The following is a 27,069-nucleotide window of genomic DNA, read 5'->3' on the forward strand; positions in this document are numbered from 1 at the left end:
CTGACAATCTCCCAGTATTCGTTTCTACTAAATAAGACCACAGATCTTATTAAGAAAACAATTTTTCCCACACCAAAATCATAAACCTCCTATTCCTAGGGCATCTTGTGGGAAGTGCCCATTTATCACATGTACTATAAACTTTTAAAAATTGCATTTGGAAGGTTATATTTTCAAATATTGGTTCCTAGCTAACTTATTTTTTAACTGACTCCTTTAATGTCCATTGGTTGCCTTAAGATTTGTGCTTAATAAAAATGTCTTGAGAAAGAGGATGTGTAATGAGTGCAGAATAAGAAAATCCTCCCAGGATACTTTTTAAAGCAGGAAAAATGCATATTTTTATTGCCAAAGCTGTGGTTAGAGCTCTCAAGACTCAGTTAAAAGGAACAAGAGTTCATTTCATTGAGAGATGTAAGTGTGTAGTGGAGTGAAACTCTGGAGTGAAATAAATTGCTATTTAAATCCTAGAGATGTTGGAATGATTTAACATATAAAATCAATTAGTATAAATTTCCATATTAAGTTTGAAGAAAAATAATATAGTCATGTCAAGAAATAAGTTAAAGCAGTCAATAAAATCTAACATCTATTCAAAGTAAAAATTAAATTTAGACAAGAACTTAACCTGATAAAAACCTATCTACAAAAACCTACACTAAACATCACAAGTAATGATTTAAAAAAAGATTTCTTTAAAATCAAGAATGAATGAGACACGGATGCTAGCAAATATGCTGGATTTGAAAAGTAAGTCTTCCAGAAAAAAATAAAATGAATCAATCAATGAACATGTGTGACAACTGCATGGAAAAATTATAAAACTTTAGTGAAGTATTAAAAAGACAAACAATGGGTAAATATATTCTGCTTATAGATAGGAAGGTAATATTTATAGATATTGATCCTCCCCAAATTGATCTATAAATTTATGTAATTCCAATAAAAAATCCTACCAAAATTTTTTCATGGTAAGTGATAAGCTAATTCAAAAATCTTTATAGAACACCAAAAAAACAAAACAAAAAAACAAAACAAAAAAATTCCAAAAAATTGATTATTAAAAGAAGGATCATTACTCAAAAAAGAGCAAGATTTATTAAGCCAATTTAGAGAGTTGGTAGTAATTCACTGATTTAAATGTTATACACAGATTTTTTTAAAAATAAAGCAGACCAATAGTACATAATTGAGAGCTCAGAATCTGACCGAAACATATCATGATGTTATCTCTAACAAAGATGGTATTGCATATCAGTGGAGAAAGGGTGAACTACTCAGTGATGATGGGGCAGGGAATTCCATATGAAAAAAGTAAATCTGGATCCCTACCTCACACTATACACAAAAACCAATTCCAGTTATATTAAACATGTAAATACAAAAGTAAAACATCCAAACTTTCAGAAGGAAGACTGTCCTCTCCCTTTCCTGCTGTCTCCAAATGCCATCTGTGGGCTAGTTTGTGCTGTCTGGCACCTCTCTTGTAAAATGGCAGCTAAAACTACTCCAGCATTCAACTTCGCCAAGAAACAGCCCATGCATAGATAGAGTCAGGACTGAGAACAAGCATCAAGTTAACTGGAAGTGGCAGGGCAGGCACTATAGCGCAGTTTAAAATTAAGATATTTATACCACTTAGTAAACTAATGAAAATATATTGCGGAAAAACAAGGCTTTTCAGTAAGGCACATCAGCTCCTGATTTGTTGGGCAGCCAATCAATAAACAGACACACCTGCAAAAGGTGGAAGTGGAGAATGAAAATGTCATTGGTGTGCTCCAGCAGCAGACAGAGGGTGTCTAGTAGATGGAGAATGTACTTGCTACTTTTCTCTGTACCTGTGTTCTCAGATAAGGCAATGTATACTGAATTAAAATCCATGATTTGGTTTCAACACACTCTGATTGCTATGGTATATTTTCTTTAGTCTTTTATTTTCCCATTCTGGATTCATTTTAACTGTACATAAAATAAGTGATGTATGCAAACAGGTACACTGCATCTAATTTTTCCAAAGAGACAGTGATATGCCAAGCTGGGAATGAAAAGGGTTACTCAGCTCTTATAAAATCTTATATGACCTTTATTCCCTTAAGCTTTTGTATTTAATCCTTTGCAAATAAAGACTCTTCAAATTATCGTAATTTGAGTGAGACATCTGTTTTCTTGGATTCTGATTTACACACCTATTGTACCAGGCTTGGCACCAAAACAGAATGTTGGCTAGAAAAATCTATATGATTGTCCACTGGTTAGTCTAATTTGTTCTGGGTGAGGTCTGGAATTCTGAATCCTCATAAAACAGACAAGAATTAGACAAGAATTCCCCTAAATGTGTTTCTAGGAATTAGGATGGGAAGTAATGAAGTGAGTTTTTGAGAACCACAGTTCTATATATATGGATATATTCACATAAAACCTACATGTAATCTATAGATAACAGAATGCAAGCAAAACATATTAAACATATTTATTCCAGTAACATTTATTTCCTTGCATAAATTTGAAATTTTATACAAATAAACTTTCTAACCTGTGTATGAAGATATTTGATAAAAATGATTTTATTTGTAAACAAATATTATTGTTTATATATTTTGAAATAAAAATATGAAAACCAAAAATAAAAAAAAAATGAGATGCCATATTTCCCTGGTCTAAACTCCCTTTAACTTCAGGCACTGAAGTTGATATTGACTCTGTGATTGCAAGGTCAGGAGCAAGGATATCAGATCCAGGAGGTTTTAGCTTCTAAATGGTTCATGAAATTCAAGATCCTTAAGGATGCTGATCACAGCTGGGAGTATTTGTCTTGCTCTGTGTTATTTTTCTGTGCTGTCAGATCATTAGCAGTATTTAAATTGTATTTTTTAAGTCCTCTGCTCTTCTCTAGCTTGTGTGTGTGTGTGTTTCTAATTTGTTCCTAATGCAGATGACAGAAGACATTTCACAACCCAGCTCCAACTACTTTCCCAGTGTCATTTCCTATTTATCCACCTAACAGTCTTTCCCCAGCTTCTCCCTGCTCGAGGCACAGCCATACCTAATACTTCTATTGCAGACAATGTTGCTCATCCTTTCTTACTTGTGTAGTATATCATGTCTCCTTGTCTGGAAAGACCCGTTCCCACCTCTTTTTCACTGAACCCTTTCTGGAAGCTGCCCCTTGAAAATTTCCTTCCACTGCTTTTCACACGAAATTGTCTTAGAGTGCTGGTGTATGTGGGAACCAGAAACTCCTTTCTTCTTCCCTATATCCTCCTGGGCAGGTGTGTCTGTTCTGTCGTGAAAAATATTGGCTTCTAAGTCAACCTGCCATCCATGTTGTGAGAACTAACTGTATGCCAGGTACCCTGCTAAGCTCTGGTAACATAAAGATTGCCAGGGTGGCAGAACAAAGAAGGTAGGAGACAACAGGCACCCAGGCAAAGAAACACATTACAACAGTCCATCCTGGGGACATGTGCAAAAGGCTATGAGTATATAGATGCTGTCAGGAAGCAAGATGATCAAAGGCCATGCACAGTGGGCAGGAAAAAGTTAAAGATATTTCCTGCTAGTCCCAGTCTGCAGCCTATCATTGCAAAATCACATTCATACACTTTCTGTTCATTTGGGAGAGAAAAAAAATCTTAGAGAAGTTTTCCTTGTGACTCAATGGAAACAAACCTGACCTAGTACCCATGAAGATGCGGGTTTGATCCCTGGCCTCGCTCAGCATTGTGGTGAACTGTGGTGCAGGCCAGGAACTGAAGCTCCAACTTGAGCCCTAGCCCAGGAACTTACTTATGCCACACTTGCAGTCCTTAAAAAAAAAAAAAAAAAGAAAAAGAAAAAAGAAAACTTACAGCTAGAGGAGTGTTTTCTGGTGGACACCAAGAAATCAGCCCTTTTACAGAACACACACAAGAGCCTGAGAGCCCCTCTGAGGCTACTTCAAATCCCCTATGCACACTGCACAGGTCTCTCTCCTTCCTAGCACTGGGTATAGCTGCAATTCTGATTTTTTAAAAACTTGATTGCTTGATGAGTTTCTATAATGCTGAACTGTAACTGCCACAAGACCAGGTCTGTCCTTATTTTTCCCATTTTTGTAACTTTAGCACCTTAACACAATGCCTGCCACATCAAAATGATCAATAAATAAATTTCAAAGCAAAACCAATACATGGTAATACCACTATAAGCTAAATAGCTACATAAATTTAGAAACACTGCCTCATTTAATCCTTAAAATAATGGTATTTTAAATATCAGATAACTCAAGTCTTTGAAAGCTGGGAAATGGTAGGTTTAAGATTTAAATTCATGTTTGTCTGGCCTTGCCGCAGCCATACTCTTAGATCTACCATCATACAATAAGATCCAGGCCCTTAATGAAAAAAGGAAAGATGGTTGGCATAGCAAGTCTCCAGAAACAGCAGGAGCTGGAAGCAACAGACAGAATGAAGAGTCATTTTTAGCAAGTCCATCTGATACTGATTGCAGAAATGCTGAACTCCTGCCACCTCCTATTCTACAATGACAAACTGGAAACCACTTAAATATTCAAAATAAGAAAACCATTAAGTCAATTATGGCACATTTGTGTGATGGAATACTATTTACTCATTAAAATCATGTTTATAAGAATATGGAAAAATGTGGAAATACATCATTAAGTAGAAAAGGCAGATAAAATAAGCTGTATAACTCAATTTTGTTAAAGTATATATTGCATATATTTTAACAAATGGCACACACAAATATACACACACATTTTAGAACAATATACACCAAAATGTCAACAGTGTTATGGATAGGAGAACTATAGATTTAATTTTCTTTCTGTTTTTGATTTTCCACATTTTTTATAATTATCACATACTACTTTAAAATTCTTATAAGTATAACTTATGGTAAATATATAGGTAAAAACAACTAAGCCAAAATGTTACTAGTGATTTTTCTCTGTATAATAAAATGATTTTATCAGTAATGTTTCTGTATTTAAAAAATTAAAGCAACACAAGAGATTTCTGACTGAAACAAATTAAATTTCCCTCTCAATATGCTTTAATAATACTCAAGCTGCAAAGAGAAGTACCCTCTGTTTCCCCCTACTCCTTCCTATGTAATTTTTCTACCCAAATTGAGTCCTTAGAAACTTCCTACAACATATGTTCACAGTTGCATTAATTCTGGCATTCTAATCATTTGTCTAATTATATATATAATATAGGCCATAAAATAAACAGGTGGTTTGCCTTCATAACATTGCTAACATCCCAGAGTCCCTGAGGAAGAACTAGGTTTATTTTCACAGCCCAATTTTTGCCTTTTGACTGCCCTGGATCCTGGCTTCATTCCCAGATTAGGTCTTGGCTCCTGCTAGGAGTCAAGCAACTACTGAAGAGGCAGAGACATAGTCAAAAGACTGGAAAAGAAGAGCTTAAAGAGTGAGCTAGCCTTTCAGCTAGCCAACAGGCCAAATCTGGTGAAGAGAACAGAAGCTCCTGGCAACCACGTCAGAGTGGACCACAGACATGGGGGACGAGCTGCAGGGAGGTCAGTGGTGGAACCGTTCCAGACCTGGATCGTGACGGCAACCTACTGCAATCTCCTCATTAGATTATGTTCCATGAGGGTCTTACCTTTTGTCTCCTGTGCCCATCATGCTCTCTCCTTTTTCACAGGCATCAGTAATTCCTCCTATTGCCAGGTAATAAAAGTCCGTTCCGCCTTGTTAAATGCCACAGTAGAACATAAGTTGGCCTGGTTGCCCTAAAAGTCTGTATCCAGGGTAGAGTGTAAACCTGAGATGTTTATAGGTTCCTAATAAGATAGTGGGATGGCCCTCAATCTTTATACAAACTGTGAAAATCAGGGCTCCTAGGAAGCCCAAAGCTCTACTAAAATACGAGGATTGCCTCAGGGTCAGCTTGCCTGTGTTCACAGATGTAGAGTATTAAGCAATAAAGAACAAAAGGAGCAAATGACATATGGATGTGTAGTTGTGAGCAATAAAGGACAGAGAAACAGTCTATTGAGAAAGGGCAGCAGGTTCAAGTACTGCCTTCCCACAATCCCCATCTCTAAATGCAGGTGGCAGGAAAACCTCTCCCAATGAAATCGCTGAGATAATACAAGCATTTTGTTTCATGAAGTGTTTTTCCTTTCAGAAGTGTCGGCCATTTCTGATGTATTACTTTAAATTTAGCCTAGACCAAACATTTAATTTTAATCCTACTCCTTCTCATTTGCTAGAATGTTCTATATATCTATGTGTTTAAAAGCAATAAATTCACAAGGAATCCTTGCTTAATGTCTTGACTGCAAATACCCAGGTGATAAAATGTATAGAATTTAATACAAACATACATACCAATGATTGTAAGTTAAACTGGGAAAATGGGAATAGGATCTTTGGACCGTACCTATCAATATCTCAGTTGCGATATTACAAAGCTTTAGCTTTGCAAAATGTTACCATAGATGAAAAACTAGGCAAAATTTACAAGAGATCATTTTACATTCTTATATCAGTGTGTGATTCTGCAATTATCTCACATTACAAATAATCTTGAAAAACATTAATAAGTCAGGAGTTCCCATTGCGGCTCAGCAGAAAGAACCCGACTACTATCCATAGTGATGTGGGTTCGATCCCTGGTCCAGGGAGGGATCAAAGGGTTAAGGATCCGGTGTTGCCATCAGCCGTGGTGTAGGTTGCAGCCACAGCTCGGATCTGGTGTTGCTGTGGCTGTGGCGTAGGCCGGTGGCTGCAGATCCGATTCAACCCCTAGCCTGGGAACTCCCATATGCCATGGGTGTGACCCTAAAAATGCAAAAAACAAACAAATAAAGAAACAAAAAACCACAATAGTAAGTCAAGCTAACAATCTACTCAATGACATATATACCATTTCCCCCCAACTCCCCACTGCCAACATACACCTTGAAAAATGTACATCACAACTACCTGGAATTCCAGGCTTAAATTTCAAGTTCTCTCATTCCTTGGTGTTCCCCAAGGAGTGTGGCTGTCTCAAGATACCCACGAATACCTAGGGTACCTGCTCCAGGTGCACCCCTCTTCTTTTCTTACCTCAGACTCCACCTGCACTTCACAAGATCCCTGAAATGCACCTTTATAGTCTGCCTTCAGGTAGAACATACAAACTCTCTTCATACCCTCCCATTCTTCAAACAGCCCCTTCCTGTCAACCTCAGGCAGGCCCTGAGAGCAAATTCAGACACCTATGGATGTAACATTTTAGGGTCCTAGATGTTTAGAGCTAGTCTGTGGGGTGGAGCCTGGGAGTTGCAGGCTCTGGACGAGCACATCTCCCTCATCCTGCTAACTCTTTACACCAGTCAAGCGGCATACTCAGAAAAGAGCGTAGGTTGGCACCCAGAGCCCCAACCTCTCTTGTCAAGGTCTAAGAGGGTGTCAATCATTATTACCATGTTATAAATAAGAAAAACTGAGACTTACAGAAATTATGCCTCATGCACTGACAACTGGTAGTAGTAGGTTTCAAGCTAGATCTGTTAAGAGTCCAGAAGCCTGTTGAAAATCTGAATATAATGGCCATTTCACTGTCTTTAAGGAGTCCACAAAGGGCCTGCCTATCCCCTTAGTTGTTGAGCCAGAAATATAAGTTGCCTTTCTTGGGATTTGTGTCATTCATTTCAAGGGACAGATTATTACAGAAATTGAATTTGAATGGGATTCACGGAGAACCTACACCACAGTCCTTCAGACACTGCTCATTATTTGCAGAGCCAGCTCATTAATCTTGATTAATTCAGGCTCTAAGGCTGCAACATAAAAAATAGATGCTGAACTTAAATAAATGTTATACAGTCGCCAATATAAAGAGTCACTAATATAAATGCCTTAGTAGGCATTTCTAAGACACTTCTAAACATTTTTTTTCTCTATTTTTCATTATCCCAGAAGTTCTTTAGTTTTTTAAGAACAGATTGATTAAATAGGAATCAATCTGTTCTTAAAAAACACAGAACAGGCCCTCCCTTCCCCAGTTAGGGAGATGGAAAAGGGACAAAGAGACAAGTGGACAATGGAAAATCTTTTTTTTTTTTCTTCTTTTTTTCTTTTTGCCTTTTCTAGGGCCGCTCCCGTGGCACATGGAGGTTCCCAGGCTAGGGGTCTAATTAGAGCTATAGCTGCCAGCCTACACCAGAGCCACAGCAACTCGGGATCTGAGCCACGTCTATGACCTACACCACAGCTCATGGCAACGCTGGATCCTTAACCCACTGAGCAAGACCAGGGATCGAACCTGCAACCTCATGGTTCCTAGTTGGATTCATTAACCACTGAGTCATGAGGGGAACTCCCAACAATGGAAAATCTTTAAAAGATGTCAGAGATATCCTTATTCCTTCAGGTCAGAAGGGCCGAGGATGTGTCTTCAGGTGTCCTCACTATTTCCTATGATGGAGTGGATTACATATAGTGGGAGTCACTTCACCCTATATCAAATGGAGTGAGCGGAGTGGCCCATCCTATCAGCTGGGGAGGGACAAATTCTTCTTCAAGCCCAGAGGCTATTAAAGTGAGATCCCTAGAACCGAGAAAGGAGGGAAACTTCCTGACGCGGAGCAAAATGTGTGACTGAACAGGACCCTCTGGAGCCTTCTTGGGACCGGCACCCTGTGCCTGTCCCACCTCTGTGTCTTCCGCCTGCCTCTTATTTGTAGAAACACTTTAGCCACTGAGGCCATCCCAGAGTTCCAAAGAATAAATTTAATCAGGGAAGTGTGAAAATGCAGAAACAAAGGAAAACAGTTAAGCAAGACAAAATAATAACAGTTTAGCCATTAAAAGTCAAGGACTGGAGTTCCCACTGTGGCACAATGGGATCGGTGGAATCTCTGCAGCGCCAGGATGCAGGTTTGATTCATGGCTCGACCCAATGGGTTAAAGAATCCAGCTTTGCCACAGCTGTGGTGTAGATCACAACTGAGGCTTGAATCTGATCCCTGGCCTGGGGCTATGCCTCAGGGCAGCCTAAAAAGAAAAAAAAAAGACAAGGATCTTTAGTTCCTCCTCAAGAGCTACAGGCTACAGATAATATTCTGAGCCATGTCCTTTGAGCTGTTTTGCAGATACTGAAACCTCTACCAGGTGGAAGAAGTTAACTGCATGGTGACCACAAGCACATAGACACAGATTTTTTAGAACCCTAAAGTCAAAGATGTTGAATCCAGATTACCCCACCACCAACCAATCCAAAGAATGTCCACGGGCTGACAAATACCAGGCAACACCCTCCCTCAACTTGTCTTTTAAAACCTTTCCCAGAAAACCATCAGAATTCAGATCTTTTGCGCATTAGCCATCCAGAATGCTTGTCTGATACCTGTAATAAACATTGCACTTTTCTTCCCCACAATCCAGGGTCAGTAGATTGGCTGTGTGGGCGAGTGGTTCAGTAATAAAATGCAAATTTATCACACATCTCTTCTAATGGTCATTTGTGGAGATGAGGCTATAAAGAAAAACATTTGGACATCAGCATGGACAGCAGCACCTATTCTGGCAGCCCAGAGGTGTTTTCTGGTTGATTTGTTTCTGGATTCTCTTCTGCACTCCATTTTATTTTTTAATTTTTTTTGGCCACACCTGAAGCATATGGAAGTTCCTGGGCCAGAGATGAAATCCGAGGGAGTTCCTATTTTGGCTCAGTGGTAATGAACCTGACTAGTATCCATGGGTTCGATCCCTAGCCTTGCTCAGTGGGTTAAGGATCTAGCGTTGCCATGAGCTGTGGGGTAGTTCACAGTCGGGGCCAGGATCCTGCATTGCTGTGGCTGTGGCATAGGCTGGCAGCTACAGCTCGGATTTGATCCCTAGCCTGGGAACTTTTATATGCCATGGATGTGGTCCTAAAAAAAAAAAAAATCAGAGCCACAGCCTTCACCTGTGCCACAGCTGTAGCAATGCCAGATTCTTAACCCCTTGCGCTGGGGACTGAACCCACGCCTCCACAGTGACCAGTGCCACTGCAGTGAGATCCTTAACCCAATGCACTACAGTGGGAACTCCAGAATTCTATTTAGATAAAAGTCATCAGATAGGAAAAGTATTACTTTAGCAAGGCAGAATCATACACATTTATGAAATTATTCTCGAGTAACTTATTTTGTTGGCAGAATCCAGGAATGTTAAACTCTTTGAAAGATGAGAAGGGAGGTCACCAGAAATGTTTTTCTCAGTATAAAATATGCTGGAAGTGAATAAAATCAGTCAATGACAGAAGCTGGATCATGAAAGACTACATAAGTGGAGAGAGGAGTGGTATAATGTCAAGAGATCAGAGCAAAGGTCAGGAAGCAGGAATTCGGACGATGCGTAACAGTGAGTCAGAGAGGAGTCTTCTCTGACTGCTATCTCCAGCAGTGCCTCCTGCCTCCCCACCTGCCTGCTACCGACTTCTCTCAACACAGCCTCTGAAATCCCCCAAGGGCTTTTTCCTCTCTACTTGAAAGGAAACTCAAAGATACCATGCCCTACAGCCTTTTATGATCTGGCCCCGGCTCTCTCTCCTACTATGTTTTCCATCGTTCTTTCTCCTAGTCTATTCCACTCATCCACTTTGGTCTGCTCACTGTCCCACGGATACTTCAAGCACACTCCCACTCCAGGAACTTGACATTTGCTTTACCCTTTGCCTGGAACGCTCTTTCTCTAAATAGGTATACAAGTTCCTCCCTCAGTTAGTCAAGACCCTATTCCAATGTTCCCATCATCAAAGAAAACTTCCTTAGCCAACTTTACCCTAAAGTACATATATTCATCTAAATTGCTCTCTCTTGCTATCATTAATTATCCACCAGAAGTGGTACCAACTGATATCATATTATTCTGTTTACTGTCTGAGCCCCGTACTGGCTTAAAAAATCCATGAAAGCAGGAACTTTGTTTTGGTTGCCTCTATATCCACAATGCCTACAACATACCCAACATATGCAACAGCATGTGTTATGCTGAAACCCTTCATATGTCAAAGACTAACCTCAAATTAATTATATCTGGTAATATGGTCTTTAAGAGGTAAGAAAGGTTAAATGAGGCCATAAGGGTGGAGCCCTAATTCATTAGGAAGGTGGTCTTCTAAGAATAGAAAGATCTCTCTCTTCCTGTTCCCCTCCCTCTCTTTTTCTCTCCTCTGCTCCATCCCTTCCCCCCTCCCTCTTCACCTCTCTCTCCCCTCTCCTCTCTTTACCTTGTGAGGACATAGCAAGGTGGCCATGTGCCAGCCAGGAAAAGAATTCTCATCAGAAACTGAATCAGCCAGCACCTTAATCCTGGATTTCCCAATCTCCAAAACTGTAAGAAATAAATCTCTGATGCTTAAGCATTCAGCCTGTAGTACTGTGTTGTGGCAATGACTAAGACAGTAGCCTCCTGATATTTCTGTTCAACAAAATGTTATAGCTTCTTTCCTGCTCCAGGAGTCTTTGAGAATACTATCCTGGGTGATACAAGATAGCGACTGGTGGTAGATGGTAAAGAGGATTGTTTCCCTTACAGACATTGACTGCAAGTCACTTATCTATCACTGAGGCAGCCAGCATAAGGACCCCGTTATAAGTGCCCTCTGAGATGCATTATGGGGAGGAATGTCTAATTTCCCTTGAGACAAGCATCCAATTTTCAGTTTCATTGTGCATTCTCACAGATGAGGAGGGCTGTCCTCTGCTGTTTGTACCAGTGTTCTCAGACACTCTAGGAAAAGCATTTTCAATTACCTCCGTGATCAGAACAACATTTTTGAACCAATGTTCAAAACACCCTACATTTTTTTACTACAAAGATTATGCCAAAAAAACAGTTTTTCAGTCATAAAAATATTAAAAATCAGTTTTAAAAAAAGCAAGATACACATAGATATATTATAATTATAACAAATGTTAAAAATACATGAGAAAAAAGCATTACAGCAAATCTTCAACAGTGGTCACCTTGGATGATGTTAGCTAGTACTTACTGAATACTTTCTGGAGCCAGATAGTTTTTCTGGGTGACTCATTTCATCTCACAGCAAGCCTATATGTAGTATGGCTACTATTGACATCATCTTCATTTTACAACTGAAGAAACAGGAGCACAGACAAGTCACATTCCCAAGGTCATATAGTTCCTGGTGAATCTGAGATTTGAACCTAGTCAATTACACCCTAAATCTGTGCTCCAAACCATAGACATGCTTCCAAAGATATGTTTTATTCTTTCTCCTTCCTCAATTTTTACATAATTATGCTTTACCTTTACTAAGAAAAAAATTAAGATTCTTCATATTTCTTATCATGTAGAAAAACAAAATAATATTAAAGAATCAATATACCAAACTCAAGGGGATATACAAAGTAGATCCTAAAATTACAACCTGTTTTATAAAATTCTGCCTTGGATTAATAAAATTCCATTGCTCATTTCTTGCTGAGACTGGTTTTTGAGAACAGGCAACTGCATATGTCCTGATGGATTGACCCATACCTTGGAAAGAGAGCCTGCTGTGACTGCATCTGCAATCTGAATCATGATTTTCAAAAGAATTAAACTAGAAAAAGAAAACTACAGCAACATGGTACATGATTTGAAAAAAAAAGTTAGCATTGAGACCATTTTATCCTTTCAAAATCATTAAACAATTCTATTTAAATTTTTCTGTGAAAAATACATCTTTTAAAATGTATGGATTTTTTAATTGTTAAAATTTTCTGAAAGAGTAAGAGGAAAGATTTAAGGAGAAAAAGTTAAACAAGATGATCATGGTATCAATTGAAAATAACTATAATCCCTTTTAGAAAGAAATCTGTAGAAAAAGGCATACATTAAAATTTGTATATGAGGGATACTCAAAGACTCAATGATTGTAAGTTCTATTTTACAGAAGACCCAGTTTGGATAAGGACGTAAGGAGGGCCATAGCTAGGACGAGCTCTAATAATACAGCCAAAGCCACAGTGTGCACTGCCACTGTCCATGAGGTAGTCTGTGTCTCCAATGGCATGCTCTGCATGATCTGAAGGAGAGCAAAGATTTTTTTAAAAGTTGACTTATGATCAAAATTAACTCATGAATAAAAAAATATACATATTGGAAAAAATATATAAATTTTTAAAATTTGTAAATATTTACTCAGAGTTGGAAGATATACATCTCATTAACTGTTGCTGCAAGTTCACTGAGTATGGTAAATACACACTTATTATTTTACCTGGAGGAAAGCCTCTGGCTTATTGTTACTCAACTACTTATCCACTATTTTATATATTTACATGATTCATCTATTATATTTAAATTAACAGGAATATGTTATAGATTTTCCTGTAAAAAGTACACTTTTTATAAGCACATGCTTAATAATGACTAATACTTTTTTTTTTTGCTGTTAATTTCTACAAAGTTGATTGAATTGCATTCTTAATATCCACTTAAGTATGGGCTAGAACAAAATGTTTCCAGATTACATGTTGTGAACTACAGAAAATCAACTTTGGTCATTAGGATGGATTCCTCCCTCTAAGATGTTAATAGGATGTGCTTGTTCTATCTAATGCATTATCATAAATTAATACTTTTAATCATGAAATGAAGCAACAAACATATAACTATATATAATAATTCTTAAAGATTCATCTCTCCATCATGCTTTTAAGATATATCTGAATAACCTGTTGAAATCTGGTTATGCAAAAGATAAAATAAAAATCCTAACATGCACATTAGGAATGGAACTAATGCCAAAATTTAGTGCCTGTCTTTTCCAGCTATAAAAAAATTTTAATCTATAGAAATATGATCAAATTGAAGAAGAAAGTCCTAGGCATCTTACTAAAGGATGATTTTACAAAATAATTTTGCTTATTAAATTTAAAAATTAGTTCAATATATTTATACATTTAGGAGAATTACATAATCTTTTTATTTTAAAATATTGATTTTTTAAATCATAAGAATTTTCTCCAAAATTTACTCTTAGTTGTCCATTTAAAAATATTTAGAGGCATTTGAACAAAAAGTTGAAAAACATTCCAATAAAGATTTTTAATTTAATTCTCAGTGCAATGGAAAATTCTTAAAGGTTTATCATGAGATTATCGAAATAATAAGATTAACATTCTTAAAAGATTATGGTAGTTGCTATATGGGGGAAGAGGTTAAAGAGTGAAAGCAAAGAGACTGGTTAAAGGCAGCTTCTCATCCTTTCCTGATAAAGGATTGTGGTATGGACTTGGGTGGCAGCTATAAGCATTGAGAAAGGAACTGGATATAAAATATACTTCAGCAGTAGAATTAACAGAAATTGCTAATGGGTCTGATATGGACTGAGTAAGTCAATGAAATGGCTTCTAGGATTTTATTTCCTTTTGTGTTTTGATTGAGCAATTGAATATACAATGCTGTTGAATTAAGAAGCCTGAAAAGAGGGTAGAACTGGGAGACATCAAAAATTCCACTGGGATGGATGGGGAATTTGGGGACAGTACATACAAACTATTACATTTAGAATGCACAAGCAATGACAAGTCCTTCTGTACAACACAGGGAATTATATCCAATCACTTGTGACAGAATCTGATAGAAGATAAAATGAGAAAAAGAATGTCTGTGTATATATATGACTGGGTCACTTTGATGTACAGCAGAAATTGATAGAACACTGTAAATCAACTATAAAGTTTTTTTAAAAAAATCCTATTTTTACATATTAAGTGTGAGTTGCCTATCAACTGTTAAGCTGAGCTTTCAAGTAAGCTACTGGATATAAAAGTTTGGAACTGATAGGAGAGATGAGAACTGAAGATAAAATTTAGATTAATCAATATCAGATGCTGTTAAATCTATAGAACTAGAGGAAATCATCTACTGAGTGATAGTGAACAAAGACCTTTTAATTCCATGGAGACATTCTCTTGCATGTGGGAGTCAGGTAGAGAAGGAGGACCTTGTCCGGAGACCAAGGAGTGAGAGGAAAACTAGGAGAGTGCAGCATCGCAGGGGGAAAGAGAAGCAAGCTTTCCTAGACACACTCACTAATAGTGATTAACTGAACCAAACTTTCTCTTGGGCCATGCTGAAAGGTGCTATGCATAGCAAAAAACGTTTTAAATAAACCCTACAACACTGAATAATTTTGTAAAGGGAGGAAAAATGAGAAATAATTTGGGTAATGACTAAAGGGACATTTTATCATTTTATTAACTTGGTATTTATTAACCAGAGGTTAATGTGGGGCTTATAAGCCTGAGACCAAGGAGGAGGAAGTTGAGAAAGCTGCTCCCAGATGTCTCAGCATGCGAGGATCCTCAAGAACAAATTAAAGCAATCTTCTCCACTTGCAGAGCAGTCATCATTTCAGATCATGGCTTGGCCAGCAAGTGCCAAGTTAAAGACTCTGAAAGATGAGAAAAAGGCACACCTAAAATCAGAAAACAGTCAGAGGCTGTCAGACGGGAGGAGAGAGTAGTGCTCCCTCTCTCTTCACCATGCGTGCCCCACTCAATCACCATAAACAGTGGCAGGAAGTAACCAGACTGGACACTGTAAAGACAAATACAAAATTAAAAATAGAGGTTTAATTCTCTCTGCTGAAAATAGTTTTTCCCTTTCCTCCTTTTTCTTTGAGCATTTACCTTAGAAATCTTATAATTCTAAGTATTCTCTATTGTCTTTGAAATGTACATAAATCATTTGAAGACCAGATTGACACTTTGTTAGCTTTGTGATCTAGGAATGTCTTTCTCAAGGACCTGGAGGCATCTTTTGAAATGTTAACATCAAGGGAGATAGTGCCCCTATCTCCCAGTTTCTGTGAGAAAGTAAAACTTCTCTGTTTCTGCCTCCAACCTGCAAAACTATCTCCTGATAAAAGTTTGCCTTTCCCCTGAATAAAGTTAATTTGATAATACAGATGGTCACCCCAATTACAAAGTAAGGTTAGGATGAACCGTGTGTGACAATGACCTTGTCAAGTCCTCTTACTTGAGGACTAATTATTATTTATCTTAATAACATTTATGTAATGCGCTGTATCAGCATGGGCACATAAAAGGGGGAAATTACTTTTGTCTTTGTGATCTCTCAGTGGATTTGTAGACCACAGAGCATTTTTGTTTACATGGGTTCTATCTGTCAATATTTATCATATTTAGAAATAAACTAAAAATTTTTAAATATTTATTATTTATTTTGCAATGATGATGATAGATCAATACATTGTAATATTAAAAACCGAACTTTGGAAAATTGCCTATATTTTCAAAAAATAGTGGGGAAAGTGTTTTACAATTTTGAAAACCCCTTCATGTCAGGCTTAATAGAAGACAATTACATTTCCATTTCTGCTTGTGCATCCAATCTGTTTTAATATACCATGTTGGTTGGAGTATATAAAGAAAATCTAGCCTCACACAAAAATGCAGTTGAAAAAGGGAATAGTGTTTGTTTTTTATTATAGTGATTTACAACATTGTGCCAATTTCTGCTGTACTGCAAAGTGACCGAGTCATACTATATAAACATTCTTTTTCTCATATCATCCCCCATCATGTTCTATCCCATGAGACTGGATGTAGTTCCCTGTGCTTTAGAGTAGAACCCCACTGTCACCATTCTAAATGTAATAGTTTGTATCTACTAACCCCAAACCCCCAGTACATCCCACTCCTCCCCCAACCCCCGTAGCAACCACAAGTCTGTTCTCTATGTTTGAGTATGCTTCTGCTCTGTAGATAGGTTCCTATGTGCCATATTTTAGGTTCCACATATGAGTGATACCATATAGTATTTGTCTTCTTCTTCCTGATTTACTTCACTTAGTATGAAAATCTCCAGTTGCATCCATGTTGCTGCAAATGGTATCATTTTTGTCTTTTTTATGGCTGAGTAGTATTCCATTGTGTATATATACCACATCTTCTTAATCCATTCATTTGTCAAAGGACATTTAGGTTGTTTCCAAATATTGGCTATTGTGATTAGTGCTATGAATATATGAATACATGTATCTTTTTGAATTATAGTTTTTTGGTCTGGATATATGCCCAGAAGTGGGATTGCTGGGTCATATGGTAGTTCCATATTTAATTTTCTGAGGAACCTCCATACTGTTTTCCATAGTGGTTGTAACAATCTACATTCCCAACAGTGTAGGAGGGTTCCCTTTCCTCTCCATACCTTCTTATTAATGATGGCCATTCTGACTGGTGTGAGGTGGTATCTCATTGTAGTTTTGATTTGCATGTCTCTAATAATTAGTGATTTGAACATTCTTTTCATGTACCTATTGGCTATCTATATGTCATCTTCTTCTCTTTTTTTAATGCCTGCACCCATGGCATATAGAAGGTCTGGGGCTAGGGGTCAAATCAGAGCTGTACCTGAGGCCTACCCCACAGCGACACCAGATCTAAGCTGCATCTGGAACCTATACGACAGCTTGTAGCAACACCAGATCCTTAACCCACTGAGAAAGGTCAGGGATAGAATTGCATCCTCACATAGACTACACTGGGGTTCTTAACCCACTGAGCCACAATGGAACCATATAATCTCTGAAGAAATGTCTATTTAGGTCTTCTAATAAATTCTTCTAATTTTTCAATTGGGTTGTTTGTGGAAATAGTATTGTAATAGCCTTTTAGATAATTATGGATATTTTTCTTTGATACTATTAAACTCAACAGATGGCAGTTTTTAGCTAGCTGCAATGTGAAATGTAAAGACATATCATTGATCTTTTCACACTCTTCTGTGTTAAAATCCATGGTCTCTCTTTACTTTGAACAAGTCGTTTGCCCATGCATGACTCTGTAATATATATTGGTCATCTGTAAAATATTGGTTCATGAAGCTATGCAGATGTTCCAAAATTGACATATTTTATTATACAATGAAAAAAAGCATATTTGTTATTATAGCCAGGGATTCCATCAGAAAAATATCTAGGTCTGGGGAAGCTGCTAAGTTCATGTGATATATGCCACAAGGTACAAGTAAAGTTTGATAAACTAAAGAACTATACAAACGCAATGTACTATTTTATTGTGCTGATGGCTATTAATGCTAATATCTTAGCTGTACCCATGTTATAATAATAGGAATAAGTATAAAGTTCCTAATAACTTATAATATTATTTCAAATAGTCTGGATTTGCTTCATAATAATGCAGAGAAGTAGATATGGTGGTCAGTATAGACAAAAGATTAAATATGAGTTGAAAATTATCATCATTGGGTGATGGGTATATGTAGATTAATTACATGGTTCCCTTTACTTGTTTTTTTAATTAATTAATTTATTTATTTTTTACAGAATAAAATACATACATTTACACACAATTACATTCACACAGATTATTATAACACGGATCTTAAGAAGCAGATTAAGTGACTCCCACTGGAGAAGTGGAATGGAAAATATGCTGAGACAAATAGGAAATTTATTGTATACTTTATCCCAATTTTATGGCTTTCATCTTTACTACTTAGTTTTATCTATTACATTTCAATTTTTCTTTAAAAATTAGCATTATATTAAATTGTTATATTATGCAACTAAAATTTATAAAGAAAAAAGTCTCATATACCATTAAATATTTTATATAGCATAGTAAAAAGAATAACAGCTGGTAAGCAAAACAAAAATAATACACCCTCTGAAAATAAGTAAAATATAAAATGCATAATTGGTTAAAAAACAGTGTAACTATATAAATATGTCCTCACAATTTGTTCCATCTCATTGATTCTTCAATAAAGGCATTACACCATTCTAGGTGATGTGATAAACAAGACATTATAGACTTTACATTGTACCATGGAGAGAAATGGTTATTAATAATACAATTGTAGAACTGTATTATTTAATTGTACAGTGGCATTATTTAATTATAATTATCATAAGTTCTTTGATGGAGAGGAAATCAGAATCAGATCTAAGAAGACTTCAGCATTCCAAGAATGATGTCAAATGACCCCCTTCATGGTGGATTATGCACTTATTTACTATGAGATATATATCTTCTCCAGAGATTCCTTGTTTGTGTATCAGTTGTAGATTTGTGGTTTGCAGTCATTCTGAAGTTTTGATGTAAGAGTCTACATGTATATGAGATTGTTTTAACTTGTTGTTCTCTTAATTGCAAGTTCATCTCTGGTGTCCCGCATTTGTACCCACCTCTTCTCATGATTTCTGATTTTGATGGTATAATTGTGCCTGGATGATTTCATATCTTTACTGTATATATACCTTTCCTGGTGAGCCTTGTCATTTGTGGAATTTTTGTTTCCTGTTGCTGATCTTTTCTTTCCTGCCTAGAGAAGTTCCTTTGGTATTTGTTGTAAGGCTGGTTTAGTGTTGCTGAATTCTCTCAGCTTTTGCTTATCTGAGAAGGTTTTTATTTCTCCTTCAAATCTGAATGAGAGCCTTGCTGGGTAGAGTAATCTTGGTTGGAGGTTTTTTCCTTTCATCACATTAAGTATATCCTGCCACTCCCTTCTGGCCTGCAGAGTTTCTGCTGAAAAATCTGCCGATAACCTTATTGGGGTTCCCTTGTATGTTACTTGTTTCTTTTCCCTAGCTGCTTTCAAGATTTTCTCTTTAATTTTGGTCAGTTTGATTATTATGTGTCTTGGTGTGTTCCTCCTTGGGTTTATTTTATATGGTACTCGTTGTGCCTCCTGGATTTGAGTAAGTGGTTCCTTTCCCATGTTAGGGAAATTTTTGGCTATTATCTCTTGGAATATTTTTTCTGTCCCCTTCTCTCTCTCTTCTCCTTCTGGCACCCCTATAATACAGATGTTGGTGCATTTAACATTGTCCCAGAGTTCTCTGAGACTCTCTTCATTTTTTTTTCAATCTTTTCTCTTTTCTGTTCTGCATCTGTAATTTCCACTAATCTGTCCTCCACCTCGCTTATTTGTTCTTCTGCCTCCTGTATTCTGCTGTTAGCTGCTTCTAGTAAGTTTTTTATTTCAGTTATTGTATTTTGCATCTCTTTTTGTTTAAGTTTTATATCTTGTATCTCTTTGGTCAGTGTTTCCTGTAAGTTATCCATCTTTGCCTCCAGTTTATTTCCAATGTCTTGCATCATCTTCAGAATTGACAGTCTAAAGTCTTTTTCCTGGAGGCTGAGAATCTCCTCATTGCTTAGCTGATTTTCTGGGTTTTTCCTTTCTCCCTCATCTGACTTATAGTTCTCTGTCTTTTCATTTGTGACCTTTTTATAGATAATAGAGCTGTAGCCTCTCTTACTTCTGGTGTCTGCCCCCCTTGTGGCTGAAGTCGGTATGAGGGGCTTGCTGTAGGCTTCCTGATGGGAGGGGCTTATGCCTGCCCACTGGTAGGTGGAGCCGATTCTAATCCCTCTGGTGGGTGGGGCTTAGTCTCTGGATGGGATTAGGGGCTGCTGTGTGCCTGAGGGGTCTTTAGGTAGCCTGTTTACTGAGGGGTGGGGCTGTGATCCCACCTGGATTGTTGTTTGTCCTGGGGCTTCTCAGCCTGACTGACGGGTGGGGCCAGATTTTCCCAAAATGGCCACCTCCAGAGAAAGGCAACTGCTGAATATTCCCGAGAGCTTTGCCTTCAATGTCCTTCCCTCACAACAAGGCACATTCACCCCTGTTTTCCCAGGATGTCCTCTAAGAACTGCAGTCAGGTTTGACCTCAGTTCCTGTGGAGACCTCGCTCTGCCCTGGGACCTAGTGCACATGAAAGTCTGTGTGCGCCTTTTAAGAATGGGGTCTCCGTTTCCCCCAGACCTATGGAGCTCCTGCGCACAAGTGCCACTGGCCTTCAATGCCAGATGCTCCAGGGGCTCTTTCTCCCAGTGACAGATCCCAGCATGTGAGGGTTTGATGTGGGGCTCAGAACTCTCACTTCTGTAGGTGAGTCTCTGTGAGCCAGTTAGTTTTCAGTCTGTGGAGCTTCCCACCCGGGAGGTGTGGGATTGTTTATATCACGAAATCACCCCTCCTACCTGTGGATGTGGCCTCCTCTTTTTCTTCTGGAGTAGGGTATGGGTTTCCGGTCTATTTGGGTGGAGATTGCTCAGTCTTTAGTTGTGAATTTTGTTGTTTTTAGGAGAGAAGTTGAGCTCCAGTCCTTCTATTCCGCTATCTTAATCCCATCTCCCCGGTTCCCTTTACTTTTATTATTACTTACTTGTGTACCTGTTTGAAATCAACCATAATAAATATTAATATATAATTTGAACTCTTCAGTGGAGTTGTGGTTTTCCATTTTAGGTCCTAATATGATTAATTAAGAACCAAACTTTTCTTAAATGTAATATGCAGGATTAGACAACTAAAAACTAAAAGGAAGGTCCATCTTATGGTTACTGTGAACTGTCCAGGAGGTTAGCACATTGACTTTTCATATTCTAAAGTAGAAATTTTCTTTCATAAATATCACCTAACAGGCTTCATCTTTGCCTTAAGTCAGAGCTCAGAAACAGGGGGAAGGAGATCAGGAAATACAAACTGTAGTTTACCAAACTCTTTTAATATATGACTTTAATTTCAAACTTTATACAAAAATTATTTTTCATTTCTGGAAAGTCAGAAATTTTCACAAGCACTTTTGTTGAGCAAATGTTTCCTACAACTCAGACACTGTTTCTGTTTTCATTTTAAGCAATAATTTCAATGTGGTTATTAGGTCCAAAAGAAGCCATTTGCCTTTTAAAAACTGGATTAATTTACCTACAGTACTCCTCCCTTTATTCAATATTTCACCTTCCATGGTTTCAGCTACTCGTAGTCAAGTACAGTCTGGAAATGTTGAATAGCAAATTCCAGTAATAAAGTAATAAACCTAACAAAAATATGGGTTTTGTATATTTTTGTTAGGTTTATTCCAGAGGATGTTATCTTTTTTATTGCTATTCTAAAAAATTATTTTTCTTTTTTATTAAATCTGTCAGGAATAAGCCCTACTTTGAATATCCAAAGATGTCTATTACATTTCTCTGGCTGGTAAAATAATTTTACTTCAGTAAAATAACTGTAATATTTTCCCAGGCAGATGGATAGGAAAGGGCTGAGTGGACACAAAATTCACTTACCATACTGGAGAAGGCAGAATAGAGGTTTTGTTTTGTTTTTTTACCCAGAAAGTGAGCTCTCTTGTTGAGGGGCCTTTTTAGATAATTCCTACATCACAATGACACCTGGTGGCCCACTCTGGTATAGTAATTGGAAGAGAGGTAATCAATTCATTAGAATCAGGGATTATAGAGTTACTTTGCACGTTTGAATATTAGATAATTATATATATAATTAACCACTACATAATCTACAGTGAGAACAATAACCCATTTAATGTATATCAATATAAGCATTGCTCTAAATAAGTTTTCCGTCTGAAATAAAAATCAATAAATTTTCACCGTTTCAGATGATTTATTAAATCACAATAAAACAAACTGATTTTACTTTAGTTCCCTGCCCATTATATGTAGTTGGCAAATATTTCATAAAGAAAAGTGAATCTATATAGCTCTGGTTTTTAGAGACAACCTTGAAGTTCCTGCTCCATCACTGTGTTCTAAGCATATTACTTAAACTTCCTGAATCTTTGTTGGATGGAGTTTTCTATCAAACTTAGAGCAAATCTCAAAAACTCAAGATAATGTAACCAACATTTAAATCACACATCTAAAATTACCTGATAACAGTATACGCTATGGAGATTTTGGTTCTCTATCTGTATTTATTTCCTTTTTCTTAATGAATGTACTCTAATAAACAAGTTACTCATTTTATGGTGTCATTTGCCTTGAAAAGCCAGGCAATTCATGTAAAAAATTTAAAAAAGTATAAATTTGGAAGGCACTGAAAAACCTCTGATGAGGAAGCCAATTCAAGTTTCTCATTATAGAGTATACACACAAATACATGCACATCAATTAAAGCTTAAAAATCCCTAAAAGAAAGGGAAATTGGAGCATAATGAAATGTTGCTATTTTTGACAATGGAAAATATTGTTAATAGTAACAGAGACTAATGAATGTAAAACATCTCATGTCTTATTTTGAGATGGCCCCGTATTCTGATTTGATTGTGAACTTGTCTATAATTGCTAAAGAAAAAATTATGCTCACACTTCTTAGATTGGCGGGGGGGGGGGACTTTATTCAGGACTATTGCAATAGCTGTCAAGACTACTGCAATAAGGAAGAGAAATTTGGCTCATCTCCAAATATACCAAAGACAACTCGAAACTTAGAGTCAAGGAGCAGAGGCATCCTTGAGGAGCAAGAGGCATCAAGTGCAGGGGAACTCTTGCAACACCAACTTAACAGAATTCTTGCTAAGGAAGATCAGGATGATCAGATATCAAGGGTGTGGGGGGATTCTGCCTAAACTGAGTTAGCAGGATTCTTGCCACAAATGGACTAAATAGTCTCAAGGAGGAGACCTAGCTGACTCCTCTAGTCAGTAGAGGACTGAGACTAAAATTTGACCAATTTGAATTGCTGTCTTCAATCAAAGACTGTCACCAGGGATGACTGAATGGACACTGCTCTAGAATTATGAGGATTCTTACATGATCCAGAATATAACCATATATCTTAGGCCTTTTTGTGAATTTTAAAAAAGTACTTTTAAAAAAGGCATATCCTAATTAAGAAGAGAAAAAAATTCTCACTGTTATGTGAAAAAGTGCCTCAAACAAGAATATTGACAAACATGAAGTTCTGAGTTTTGTCTATAAATCCTGCCCCTATATTAAGATATAAAATATCAAGTTTCTATGTCCACTACCAAAATTAACCTTCTTAGAAAAGACTAGCTCTATTCTTTTCTATGGATCCTAATATATCAGGGTGACACCTGGTGGACAGACAGTCCTAACACATCCAGCAAGACAATATGCATTTCTATCTCTCACTTCTTTAAAAGTTGTGAAAGAGTTGAAATTTTAAAAAAGAAGTTGTGCCTCAACTGGGAAGAAAACACAATGCTTAACCCCAAACACAAATTACGTGTTTGTGTATAGTAGATCCTCATAATTGAAGGACTGGATCTAGAGATACCACAAATACCGTCAATGCCCATTTCGAAGCAGAGGCATGGCTGCTAATAAAAAGAAATATATGTGTTTCATCTTGTTAAAGGATAGCTTTTAAAAGAGGGTATAATCATGACTCTCATACAGATATAAAGTGATCCTGTATCAAAGATTTTACTTAACCCATTGATTAAAGAAAAATTAAATCGGGTTATAATTGATATATAATGTCATATATGTAAGGTTCAGGAATACAACACAGTGATTCAGTTTTTAAAGGTTATAATAGATTTATAGTTATTATAAAATATTGGTTATATTCCTTGCGCTACACAATATACCTTGTAGCTTATTTATTTTATATGTAGTAGTCTGTACCTCTTAATCCCCTACCACTATTTTGCCCCTCCCCCTTCTCTCGCCTCACTGGTAACCACGAGTTTGTTCTCTATGAATCTTTTTCTGTTCTATTATATTCCCCAGTTTCTTTTATTTTTTAGATTCTGCATATAAGTGATACAATATTTGTTTGTCTGCCTTATTTCACTTACCATAATACTCTCCAAGTCCATCCATGTTGTAACAAATGGCAAAATTTCACTCTTTTGTATGGCTGAATAGTATTCAAATTAATGGGAGAAACAGTATGTTTTATAACTTGTTCAAAGAATTCAAAGATCCCATGTATTTAGTCAGATAAGGAATGCTGAAATGGAATGCATCAATAATCAATTACATTCCACAAGACACAACAAATTTGCATCTCTATGGACAAAATCATTTGTATTACTATTATTTTTTTCTACAACTAATTGAGCTGTAAAGGTGCCAAAAATGCTGAAAGGCAGAGATAACCTGAAAAGGTGCACATCTACAAGTCTTTCATTAATGTTTCCGACACTCTTCAATTGTTCAGTACTTATTAAACACCTACCATACACAATGCCAGACAACTGATGAAAAAAGAAAAGAACGTTACAAATACTTATGGAACTTAACATACATTTGGTAAAACGAGGGTAGTGCCTTAAAACAGACCTTTTGTAATTCCAACAGATCCTTTATAACTCCTTTCTTCCTTACTTCCTTCCATAAATACTTATGGAGCACCTTCTATGATCTAAGCTAAACACTTTCGAAGGACTTGGTGTTCAATGTGAAAAAGAGACAAGTTCATTTTCTCCTATGGCATTTTCCTTCTAGAGGGGAAATGCAGACAATGAATGGATAAAAAAAAATCTAGACTAATAATTCCTTTAACACACTGACATTACAATCCCTCAAATTTTTTAAAACCAATGATCTTTTCTTTTATACCACAGAAGTTCTCCACCTGCAGAATGCTCCAATGTATTAAAACTGAGGTTCTGGTGTTACTTTGATTGTATTCGAATCTTGCCTCCACCTTTGGCAAGCCAGATTATTTTAAGCAAGTGACTTAACTACACTCTGCTGTGTCTCAGTTTTCTTTTCTGTTAAATGGCTATAGTATCTTCCTCATAGGGCTGTGGTGAGTATTAAAGGGATATTATAATGTACCTTATGGCAAGAGTGTCTGATACATATACAGTGCTCAATACAAGCTAGCTATTGTTACTACTTGTACCAGTAATAACATTACTATTGTTATCACTATTATTGTAACCTTGAATTTCATCATTTCTTGGATATGCTTGAGTCTTGCAATTTCTTTCTCTTGATTCAATCTCAGAGGACATGTGAACATGTACTGTTCATTCACTTTTATTTAAATAAATATTTATTAAATACTTATCATATGCACATTATATTTGACACTGTGGGTCTAAAGATAAGGAATATATTTACATGCACAAAAATAAAATGTATGACCAGTTTGTGAAACTGCCAACTGTTAAATGTGAGTAAAGCATAAGGTGCAAGATGAGAAGGCTGAATGAAAGGTCTATGCAGGATGACTGAGGTCAAATCATGAAAATATCTTCCAAATCAACATAAGAGATGGGACACTTTTCCAAAGAAAATGGAGAGACATTAAGATGTTATAAGCAGAAGAGTGACATAATCTAATTTGTGCCACAGAAAATCCATCTGGCATTCACTAGAACTTGGAGAAAGAAGACCAGATCCAGGTTAAGAAGCTGGCACAATAGTCCAGGAGAGAAATGAAGTCAGTGTTGCATGGGAAGAGAGAGGAGACAAATCTGAGAGACATCTAGGAAGATGGATATGTCCAAACCTCACATCTGTAAGGGCAGACAGAGCCATACCAATTTATAATCTAATCTTGCTAGCTCCAAGCCTCCCCTGCTCAACAGGACTTCCTTTTCTCTGTATAACTGCTTCAAAATGTTTTTCTGTGTCTTAGATCCCAGTCTGGGGTAGACTCTCAGTCCTGTGCCCATAGCCTCCCCGGAGAGGATGTTGGGACAGCAGAATTTCTATGTCTATAGTGAAGGAGGTTCAGAAGTTAGGCAGCTAAAAGGAATGAAAAATATTTACAACAGTGATATATTTCTTCTCCTTTATACTTGTCCATATATATATTTTTATAATGAATAGTATTACATAATAAAAATGTGTAGTAAACTTCTAAACTTAAATGTTTAATAATAAATATTTCTTCAGGTCTTTTAAGCATGACTGTATGGTATCACTTCCCCCTCTAGTGGAGGCAAAGAGGAACTACATAGGTGGATGAGATTTCTGATCTTCCTGGAGTATATACTACTGTTTAATGTATTATCACTCTACTTCATAGATAAGTAAACTAGGGCTAAGAAACATGATACACCAAAGTCATGTGTAAAATTAGTCAGGATATCTTGATACAGTCTTCTATTTTATTTGCTCCCATAGACTATAAAGGGTAGCATTACAGCAGATTTGAGGGACATTCAGAATCCCCACATCAACTGTTGGTAGTGCTCATTTGTTTGTCTGTTTTGCCACACTCATGGCATGCAAAAGTCCCCATGCCAGGAGTGACTCCTGCCTCAGTGACCACAGAAGTGACAATGCTGGACCCTCCACCCTTGGTTCTTTAAT

At 36.9% G+C, this 27,069-nt stretch overlaps 1 protein-coding gene across 1 annotated transcript in view; it reads right to left on the bottom strand.

The window, feature by feature from the left end:
- LOC110261071 (uncharacterized) overlaps nt 1–27,069 on the bottom strand; it is an 856,894-nt gene that overhangs the window by 56,852 nt on the left and 772,973 nt on the right. Inside the window, exons 19-21 of the mRNA XM_084969796.1 lie at nt 24,594–24,748; nt 22,093–22,210; nt 12,006–12,108 (exon numbers count right to left, since the gene is read on the bottom strand). The gene's annotated coding sequence lies outside the window, so the exon portion shown is untranslated. The remainder of the gene's footprint in view (nt 1–12,005; nt 12,109–22,092; nt 22,211–24,593; nt 24,749–27,069) is intronic.

This window comes from Sus scrofa, chromosome 1 (assembly GCF_054392235.1).
Source record: "Sus scrofa isolate SSC_HxYL_T2T_F1_AM1 chromosome 1, Sscrofa_HxYL_maternal_Yorkshire_Landrace_v2.0, whole genome shotgun sequence".
Taxonomy (NCBI): domain Eukaryota; kingdom Metazoa; phylum Chordata; class Mammalia; order Artiodactyla; family Suidae; genus Sus; species Sus scrofa.